The following is a 10719-nucleotide window of genomic DNA, read 5'->3' on the forward strand; positions in this document are numbered from 1 at the left end:
GTCATTTGCTTTGTGCAACGCAGAGGATGATACCAATTTACCATCAATGGGGTGGGTGCTCCAAGACGTGTTTCTAGCTCTGATGGGAGTGATGGTGATTCCCAAAGACTTATACCCACCTTTCTCACCAAGTCAGTAGCCTTGTGCATGTCTACAAGAGAATTAATGATGACAGTTAAAGGAAGTCAAAGTGACCCAACACAAAACAGGACACCATCATGCCAAAGGGCCATCTGTTCCTTCTAACTTATTCATATTTTGGTGACCTCAAAAAACAGCGTACTGTGGTAGACTGGATAAGCTGTCATGAGATGCTAGATGAGCTGTAGGTAATAAGCACATGTATGCATCAGCTTCAGGCTTTAACACTCCATTGAAGGCCAATTTGGCAATAAAAATTTGAAACATACAAAATATCCATTCCCTTTAACCCTTTAGTCTACAGAAATAATTACAAAGAAAATAGTTGAATGTGCAAAATTATTTCCAGCAGGAGTGTTTATAAACATGAGAACCTTATAAATAGCATATAAATCTAACCGGTTGAGAAGATTAAGGAAGTTATAGGGTATTACTTGATGAAATTGTGTGCAACCATTAAAATGATAAATGTGAAGACTGCATATGGAGTGGTCAGGATACAAGACCAGTATACAAAAATCAAGTGTATTTCTATACATTTGCAATGAACAGTATAAAAATGAAATCTTAAAATGGCTCCACCAGAGACAAGAAAAGGGTATCCCTTCTCATCACTCCTTTTCAACATCATACTAGCATTCTGGCCAGTGCAATAAGACAAGAAAGAGAAACAAAAGGTGTACGGACAGGACAGGAAAGGAAAACAGCAGTCTTTGTAGATGACAGGATTGTCGGTAGATTCCAAAGGAGTCAATAACAACAACAAATTCTTGAAACTAACAAATAGTTACATCAAAGCCGAAAGATGTAAGATTGATATATAAAAGTCAGTTTCTACATACCAGTAATGAACAAATCAAATTTGAATTTAAAAACACAATGCCATTTACATTAGCATCTAAAAATGAAATACTTAGGTATAAATATAGCAATACATACAAAATCTATTTGAAAACACTACAAAACTCAGATTAAACAGGCCAAAGAATAACTAAATAACTGGAGAAATATTCCATGTTCATGAACAAAAACACTCAATGCTGTCAAGATGTCTATTCTTCCCAACTTGGTCTAAAGATTGAATGCAATCCCAATAAAAATCTCAGAGAGTTATCTTATGGATATTGACAACTTGATTCTAAACTTTGTATGGAGAAGTAAAGGATTCAGAATAGCCAACCAAATACTGAAGGAGAACAAAGTTGAAGGATGGTAGCTACTTGAATTCAAGACACAGACAAATAGATCAGTGGGACAGAACTGAGAGCCCAGAAATAGACCCACATTCATGTATTGAGCAGTACAGACAAACAGAATCTTTTCAACAAATGTTGCTAGAAAAATTGGACATTCAAGTGCAAAAATGTGAATCTAGATCTCTGTCACACCCTCACACACTTCACAAAAATTAATTCAAATGGATCATATACCTCTGTTTATTTTTTATTGAAGTACAGTTGATTTACAACTTTGTGTTAATTTCTATTATATAGCAAAGTGACTCAATTATACATAAATATACATTCATTTTCATCTTATTCTCTAGTATGGCTTATCATAGGGTATTGAATATAATTCCCTATGCTATACAGTAGAAACTTGTTGCTTATCCATTCTACATATAATAGTTTGCATCCGTTACCCCTAAACTTCCAAACCATCACCCCCTCCCCCTTGGCAACCACAAGTCTGTTCTCTATGCACAGATCTATATTTAAAATGCAAAATTATAAAAGTAGGAGAAAATCTAAATAACTCTGGTTAAGCTGATGATTTTTTAGATATAACACCAAAAGCCCAATCCATGAAATAATTGGTTAGCAGGACCTCGTTAAAATTAAAAACTGCTCTGAGAAAAACACTGTCAAAAGAAAAAGACTATCTATAGACTGAGATAATGTATTTGTAAAAGACATCTCTGATAAATGACTATTATCCAAAATATATACAGAATTCTTAAAAATCAACAATTAAAAAAAACCCTTAATTTTAAAAAAGATAAAAGACTTGAACATATAGCTTACCAAAGACAGATAAATGGCAAATAAATATATGAAAAATTGTTCAACACCTATGTCATCAGGGAATTGCAAATGAAAACAATAGTGAAATACCGCTACACACCTATTAGAATGGCCAAAATTCAAAACGCTGACATGTTGATGAGGATGCAGAGCAAGAGGAACTATCATTCATTGCTGGTGAAAATGCAAAATAGTATAGACACTTCAGAAGTCAGTTGGCAGTTTCTTACAAAGCTTAACATACTCTTACAATACTATCCAGCAATCAAACTTCTTGGCATTTACCCAGAGGCGCTGAACTTTCATGTCCACACAAAAACCTGGACATGAATGTTTATACTTATTTTATTCGTAATTTTCAAAACTTGAAAGAAATCAAGATGCCCTCTAGTAGGGGAATGGAGAGATAAACTGTACATTCAAACAACAGAACATTTACTGTAGTTTTAGTTATTAAATACTCTTTCCAGACAGTCAAAAGGTGGAAGAAGAAGGGATAATATTTTGCTATTTCCATTTTATTCTTCCAATAAAACTGGAATAAGAAGGGAGGACTTCCCTGGCGGTCCAGTGGTTAAGACTCTGCCTGCCAATGCAGGGGACACAGGTTTGATGTCTCTCCCAGGAAGATTTCACATGCTGCAGGGCAATTAATCTCATGTGCCACAACCACTGAAGCCCACATGCCCTAGAGCCCGTGCTCCAAAACAAGAGAGACCACCGCAACGAGGAGCCCACACACAGCAACTAGAGAGCAGCCCCCACTTGCCGCAACTAGAGAAAAGCCTGTGTGGCAACAAAGACCCAGCACAGCCGAAAATAAAGAAAGAAAGAATTTTTGTTTAAATGAGAAGAACTGGGAGGTGGGAAGAGGGCCCTGCTGTTGCACGTTCTGATTTACTTCTTGGTTCTCATAATCCACAGTAAGCGTCTATTTGCCAGACCTTGACCCTTTTTTTTTCCCTTTATTCTTTCTTTCTTTTTGGCCTTTCTGCCTGTTTTCCCTCAGTAAGCAATTATTGAGCCCCTGCCACTAGGCACTTCTTCTGCTAAATGGAATTGGACATTCCTAGATCCACACCATCCACATTCAACCCCAGCCCCACACTCCAAATACACAAGATCACAAAATGATCACACTTCTGGGCTTCTGGTTTTGCCTGTGTATTAGCTTGGAATACACTTCTTTCCCATTCTCAGTCTACCAAAGTCCTGCTCATCTTTCAAGCAATGGTGTAAAAGCCACCTCTTTCAGGAAGTCTTCTCTGATTTCCCTGACCAAAATTATTTCTTCCAGCTTCCACATTCCTGTGCAACATTGCTGGTATCAACTTTATTTTTAATCAATATTTGTTAATTTATTAACTCCACATATATAACTGTAGATTTACATAAATAGCATCATCAAAACATCAGCAAAAACATCATCTATCTATTATTGATAGACTTCTTTGGGAGTTGATTGACTCACAAAACACACATACACTTTAGCCTTGGAATCCTTAAGTACTTTCTTTTAGATCCTAATTTTTCTGTTTTTAATTTTATCACTGTATTCATACCAAAGTTTTTAATGACATAACACCTTTTGATATCAATGAGGAACTAGTTTTTCTTATAGCAATCAGTTGTAACAGATCCAAGTTTATTCTTTCACCTGAACTGAAGTCTCTGTATGACTCAGAATATATACAGTCTATCCTGGTGAACGAGCTTCCCTCATTGCTCAGTTGGTAAAGAATCAACCTGTAATGCAGGAGACTCTGCTTTATATAGAAAATACAGAATAAATGCTCAAGTTTTACCTTGTTATTTATAGCGTAATAAAAATGAGTTGGTCCCGTAGTATCTTTGAGAGATGACTTTCAACTCCTTGGTCTGGAAGATCCGCTAGAGAAGGGATAGGCTACCCATTCCAGTATTCTTGGGCTTCCCATGGGGCTCAGCTGGTTAAGAATCTGCCTGCAATGTGGGAGACCTGGGTTTGATCCCTAGGTTGGGAAGATTCCCTACCCACTCCAGTATTCTGGCCTGGAGAATTCCATGGGGTCACAAAGAGGCATGACTGCACGGAAAAAAAAAGAAAAAATCTTGGTGAATAGTCTATGAACACTTTCAGTTTATTTTTTTATCATATATTTTATTCTGTTTGTATCATAATTTATTGTACAAATATCTTTGACTCTCACTAGGGATTAGGTTCCTTGGAAGCAATGACCTTTTTTGATTCATATTTTATTTCCCTGAACTGAACTTAGTGCCAGACACACAGGAGGTGCCCAAGAAATGTTTATTAAATTGTCTTGCTCTTTAATCTGTAATACTTCTTGCATGATTATTAAACATGCCTAGCATCCCACTCCAGTACTCTTGCCTGGAAAATCCCATGGATGGAGGAGCCTGGTCAGGCTGCAGTCCATGGGGTCCCTAAGAGTTGGACACGACTGAGCGACTTCACTTTCACTTTTCACTTTCATGCATTGGAGAAGGAAACCCACTGGCAACCCACTCCAGTGTTCTTGCCTTGAGAACCCAGGGATGGGGGAGCCTGGTGGGCTGCCGTCTGTGGGGTCGCACAGGGTCGGACACGACTGAAGCAACTTAGCAGCAGCAGCATCAGAATATTTGCTCATATTGAAAGCTACATGAACTGTGCTCTTATTTTTCTGCTTTTTAATTTTTAACAAAGAACATTTTCCCAAAAGAAAATTTCTATGTTTTTACCAAATTGTCTGGCACATAAGAAATAGTTGTTCAATTTAGCTCAGTAAACAACGGGCATAGAGGTGTTTGGGAAGGTGGGGGAGGGGAGATATTTAAACAATCACAACGAAGAAACATCCCAAGATAAATGAAAGTGCCCCCCAAGAATTTCTTGCAGGTAATTTCAATGTATACTTGACCAGGCCCCATGATCTATGTTTAAGTGTTACTAACTATTTGTTCTGACTTCAGCAGGATAAATAGAGAAGGGCTTTTCGTCTGGTTTTATGACAGGTCTTTCAGGCCTAGATCGACAGAGAATTCTCTCTCCAGTACTCTTGCCTGGAAAATCCCATGGACGGAGGAGCCTGGAAGGCTGTAGTTCATGGGGTCGCTGAGGGGTCGGACACGACTGAGCGACTTCACTTTCACTTTTCACTTTCACGCATTGGAGAAGAAAAATGGCAACCCACCCCAGTGTGCTTGCCTGGAGACTCCCAGGGACGGCGGAGCCTGGTGGGCTGCCGTCTATGGGGTCGCACAGAGTCGGACACGACTGAAGCGACTTAGCAGCAGCAGCAGCAGCAGCAGTGGGGGCAGTCCTGGGCCAGAGGCACCAAGCAGCAGCTGCATCGGGGAAACCTCAGCAGAGCCGGTTCCGGCTGAGCGAGCACACTGCCACCTCCTGGTAGGAACCGGGAAATGCAGATCATTCGGGCCCCGAAGGCATCACCGTGATAAAATGCTGATGGGGAGTCTGCCTGAAGGTTAGACGCATCTCCAACCCACACAGGTAGCAGACAACCCGGAGCCCTGGGTACACAGCTCTGCGTGCACTCTGAGAGACTATTCTACACAGAGACACAGCAGTGGACAAAACAGGCCGAAATCCCTGCTCCCGTGGAGCATAAATTCTAATGGGGAGACAGGCAAGCAACAAACACAATAAATACGCAAAATATTTATATAGAAGAAGGCACTGATGCAAAACCAGGAAAGGGGGCAGGACAAGGAAGTGGAGGCTGCCATTTTACGTAGAGGGTCCGAGAAGGCCTCCTTTCTTGGGGGGAGGGAGGTGGGAGGGGTATCATGTCAAGAGGAAGCCTGAAATGTGGTCCTCCAAGGGTGTCGCAGGTGTCTTGTGAAGCAGGCAGGGCTCTGTGCCCCAGAAAGCCCAGCACAGAGGGCTGTGAACAGGGGGATATGAAACCACTTTGCCTAGAAGCCACGCAGACAGATGAGAGGCCCTGTAGGCTTCTGACAAGCCAAGTGGTCCCGATGAGCTTCTGGCTTTGCTAACCTCATTTTCTTCTTCTATAAAAAGGGATCTGAGTTCGTATCATCACAATGTTTCTGAGATAAGTGGGTGTGTGTTAGTTACTCAGTCGTGTCTGACCCTTTGTGACCCCCTGGACTGTAGCCTGCAAAGGCTTCTCTATCCATGGGATTCTCCAGTCAAGAATACTGGAGTGGATTGGCATTCCCTTTTCCAGAGGATCTTCTCGACCAGGGATTAAACCCAGGTGATATCCAGAGATAAGTGGGTAATGAGATAAAAGCACTCGTCCAAGCTCAGTAAATCATAGTCTTTTTGAAAATGAAATCTCAATGAAGTCTCTCTTCTACAAACATTTCCCCATCACTTTCTCTGGCAGAGGGTGGTCTCCTTCCAGGGAAGCACAGGAAGCCCACCTTTGAGATTCAAATCTTCAGATTGACAGAGAAACGGAAACATCCATTCAAAGCCTTCCAGCTGCTCTGGCTTGCAAGCTAGTTCTGATTGATGGGTGGGGCTTGGGGTACAGCAGCTCAAATCCGGATCTCAGTTCCCTATCCTGGAATCAAGCCCAGACTGTGGCACTTAGAGTGCCAAATCCTAGCCACTAGTCGATGAGGGCCTCTGGGTGTGATGTAAGTCTCTCCCTGGTCCTTGTCTTCTTTGGAGAAAAAAAAATTCAACAAAGATCCCTTGGCTTATTTACAAACAGAAATAGACTCACAGACTTAGAGAACAAACTTAGGATTACCTGAGGGAAGGGTGGGGGAGAAGAGCTAGATCAGGATTTGGGGATGGACATGTACGTACACACTGCTATATTTAAAATAAGGACTTACTGCGTAGCACTGGGAACTCTGCTCAATATTATGTAAGAACCCAAATGGAAAAATAATTTGAAAAAGAATAGATGCATGTATATGTATAATTGAATCACTTTGCTATACACCTAAAATATGGTTAATCACCTCTGCTGCTGCTGCTGCTGCTGCTAAGTCACTTCAGTCGTGTCCGACTCTGTGCGACCCCATAGACGGCAGCCCACCAGGCTCCCCCGTCCCTGGGATTCTCCAGCCAAGAACACTGGAGTGGGGTGCCATTTCCTTCTCCAATGCATGAAAGTGGAAAGTGAAAGTGAGGTCGCTCAGTCGTGTCCGACTCTTAGCCATCCCATGGACTGCAGCCTACCAGGCTCCTCTGTCCATGGGATATTCCAGGCAAGAGTAATCACCTCTACTCCAATCTAAAATAAAAAGGATTTAAAAATTCAGCTAAAAGACTGAGTAGTGTAACAGATTAAGTGTTTATTAGGAGAAAGTACATGCGGATGAGTGGGCTTGGAGGGCATTGTGCTTTTAGGATGGCTTGTATTGTCTCTGTAGGGGCACCTCTCTAGGTTCCCTCTGGCCAATCATCTTGCTCGTTGTTCATTACTGATCTGACTCAAAGTCCTTCCTGATGTATGTGCACATCTTTTAGCCAAGATGGATTCCAGTGCCAAGGTCTCTAAGAGGTTGGCAAGACATATTGTAGGTTGGCGTCCCCTCCCTTTTTGACCCCCAACATCAGAAAAAAAAAATTTTAATTTTTAAGTAGGTTTACATTTTTTAAAAATGTTTCAAAGCATGACAAGAGTTCATGAAAAGGGAAAGTGCAAATGTTAGTCACTCAGTTGTATCCAAGGCTTTGAGATCCCAAGGACTGCAGCCCACCAGGCTCCTCTGTCTGTGGAATTCTCTAGGCAATAATACTGGAACGGATAGCCGCTCCCTTCTCCAGGAGATCTTCCCGACCCAGGAATCAAAAGTCACCTGTCAAAGATAGTAGGCCACCAACTCATTTTTATTTTGCTGTAAATAAAAAGGTAAAAATTGAGCATTTATTCTTCATTTCCTATATAAACTGACCCTCAGGGTAATCAAATTATTGATGAGGATAATTTTCTCTTTTTAGAAGCATTATGTCTAATAAATGAAAAAGAAATAATAGAATATGACCATTTTACAAATCCATAAGGACAGTGGGTCTAAACAATGATGATCTACAGCTGCAAACATCGCAACCAGGAGACAACCAGCCTTATGTGTCTAGAAGAACCCCACTCCCCCTGTGAAGGATTCTTGCCAAAATAGCAAAATTGAATCGGATTAAACCCAACAACGACCAAGTTACAGAATCAAAATGAGACAGAAAGATGTGATAACCACCACCACAGCATGCAGTGATGAAGGTCAGACCATGTTCTGTAGAATGAATATCCAGTTCAACAACCAAAAAAAAAATATTTCAGTGAGGAAGAGAGAAAACAGGAGGGGAAATTGCTAGGAATTGGGAAAGGGAGAAGGGGAACCTACAGGTTAAAAAACATTTCAGAACCCCTGTGGATCTTATTTAGATCATAATTCAAGCAACTTCCAATATCTTGAATCTTTGAGATAAACCAGGACTTCCCTGGTTGCACAGTGGTAAAGAATTCTCCTGCCAAGGCAGGAGACAACAGAGACTTGGGTTTGATCCCTGGGTCGGGAAGATCCCCTGGAGGAGGTAATGGCAACCCACTCCAGTATTCTTGCCTGAAAATTCTATGGACAGAGGAGCCTGCCGGGTTACAGTCCATGGGGCTGCAAAGAGTCAAACACAACTGAGCACACACGCATATGAGACAAACAAGGAAATGTCTGTGTTCAGGATATCTGCTGACATTCAGTTATTATGGTTAAGCTTTAAAATGTTATTACAGCATCATGGTTATATTTTAGGTCTCTGTGTTTTAGACTTACATACTGAAATATTTTCAGATGAAATGGTAGCATGATATAAAATTCATTTTTATGGCAAGACAAGAAAAATTTAAACATGAAAGAATTTTCTCTGCCCTTTGGCCCACTCTCTCCCCACATTGTGCATTTTGTATCTGCGTTATGCATCAGGCCAGACTCCCCCATCAGCAGAAATACCTATTTAACCGCAAAGGGCAATCTTCTCCCAGCACCAACAAGACAACTCCTTAAAGAAAACATTCCTCCTCCATATTGTAGGGGCCGCAATGACCCATCACTTTGTACTTACAGATCTGGACTGTGTAAACCGCCAATCATATGTCATCGAATGCGCAGCCCTCAGTCTCCAAAAACTCATACAACTGTGCTTCGACCTCTAATGGGTGGAACAGTTCTCAAGGCTTTCTGAGAGGCTCTTCCTGGCTTAGAATCCTCAATTTGGCTCAAGTAAAAATTTCCATTTCTTTCGTAGGCCAACTGATTAATTTTTTGTTGGCAAGAGGATACAGAGTTGGGCAGAGGAGGGTGGAGTGGGCTGGGAGGGGACAAGATTGGCTGTGCAGCCCTCGTGTACAGTGTTAAAAGTCAGGATGGTCATTCCTTTGGGAGGAAAGTGATTGGAGTGAGCCCAAGCATGCCTCTGGGGTGCTGGTGATACTGCATCTCTTGGTTTGTATGATTAATAAATATAATTTTAAATTGGTGGAAATTTACAAGCCATACAGATATGATTTACATGTTCTATACTCCATGGTGGTGCAGTGGTAAAAAAATCTGCCTGCCAATACAGGAGACACAGGAGACGTGGGTTTGATCCCTGGGTCGAGGTCTCCTGGAGAAGGAAATGGCAATCCATTCCAGGTATTTCTGCCTGGAGAATCCCTTGGACAGAGGAGCCTGGCAGGCTACAGTTCATGGGGTCACAAAGAGTCAGACAAGACTGAGCATGCACGCACACACACACATATATGCACATACAAATATATACATGTATTTGACTCAAGTAAAATTTCCTGTTTCTTTCCTAGATCAACTGATTAATTTTTCATTGGCAAGAGGATACAGAGTTGGGGACGAGGAGAGTAGAGTGAGTGTATTATATGTATACAGTTAAGCCCTCTACAAGTGAACCAGTTCCATTCCAAGAGCATGTTCATAAGTCTAATCTATTCATAAATCCAACAAAGTTAACTTACCCAACTAACATGTTCGGCTATACAGTAATAGGTACTGTACTGTAATAGGTTTACAATACTTTCACACAAATAATACATAAAAAACAAACAAGGAAAACATTTTTAATCTGCCAGTACAGTACCTTGAAGTACAGTACTAGAGTACAACAGCTGGCACACAGGGCTGGCATCGAGTGGACAGGCAAGAAGAGTTACTGACTGGAGGAGGGAGAGGAGGTGGGAGATGGTAGAGCTGAAGGGTCATCAGCAATAGGAGACGGAGGGCGAGATGCAGGTTCACTCATGCCTGATATTGATGGAACACACATTTGAACATTTGCAACCTGAAGGTTTGTATGTAGGGGACTTAACTGTTCAAGCTGGATAATGGATACAAGGGAGGTTATTACACTATTACCTCTATATTCGTTCATGTTTTAGATTTTCTATTATGAACTAAAATTTTTATAGTCAAGAGTCTGAAAATGAGGTTTGACTCAAACTTCATCTGGGAAAACTAAACTAACAAAGGCAAAAACAAGTTTATTTGACACTTAACAAAAGCGAAGTGCTAGTCATTCATAATCTGTTCATAAATCCAACAAAGTTCATGTCCAACT

The 10719-nt window shown here is 41.1% G+C and overlaps 1 long non-coding RNA gene across 1 annotated transcript in view; it reads right to left on the reverse strand.

The window, feature by feature from the left end:
• LOC112578822 overlaps window positions 1-9798 on the reverse strand; it is a 126458-nt gene extending 116660 nt beyond the window's left edge. The window contains exon 1 of the long non-coding RNA XR_006544590.1: window positions 9214-9798. This is a non-coding gene — a long non-coding RNA (uncharacterized LOC112578822). The remainder of the gene's footprint in view (window positions 1-9213) is intronic.
• Between the last annotated feature and the right edge of the window lie 921 nt (window positions 9799-10719).

Source organism: Bubalus bubalis, chromosome 14 (assembly GCF_019923935.1).
Source record: "Bubalus bubalis isolate 160015118507 breed Murrah chromosome 14, NDDB_SH_1, whole genome shotgun sequence".
NCBI lineage: Eukaryota > Metazoa > Chordata > Mammalia > Artiodactyla > Bovidae > Bubalus > Bubalus bubalis.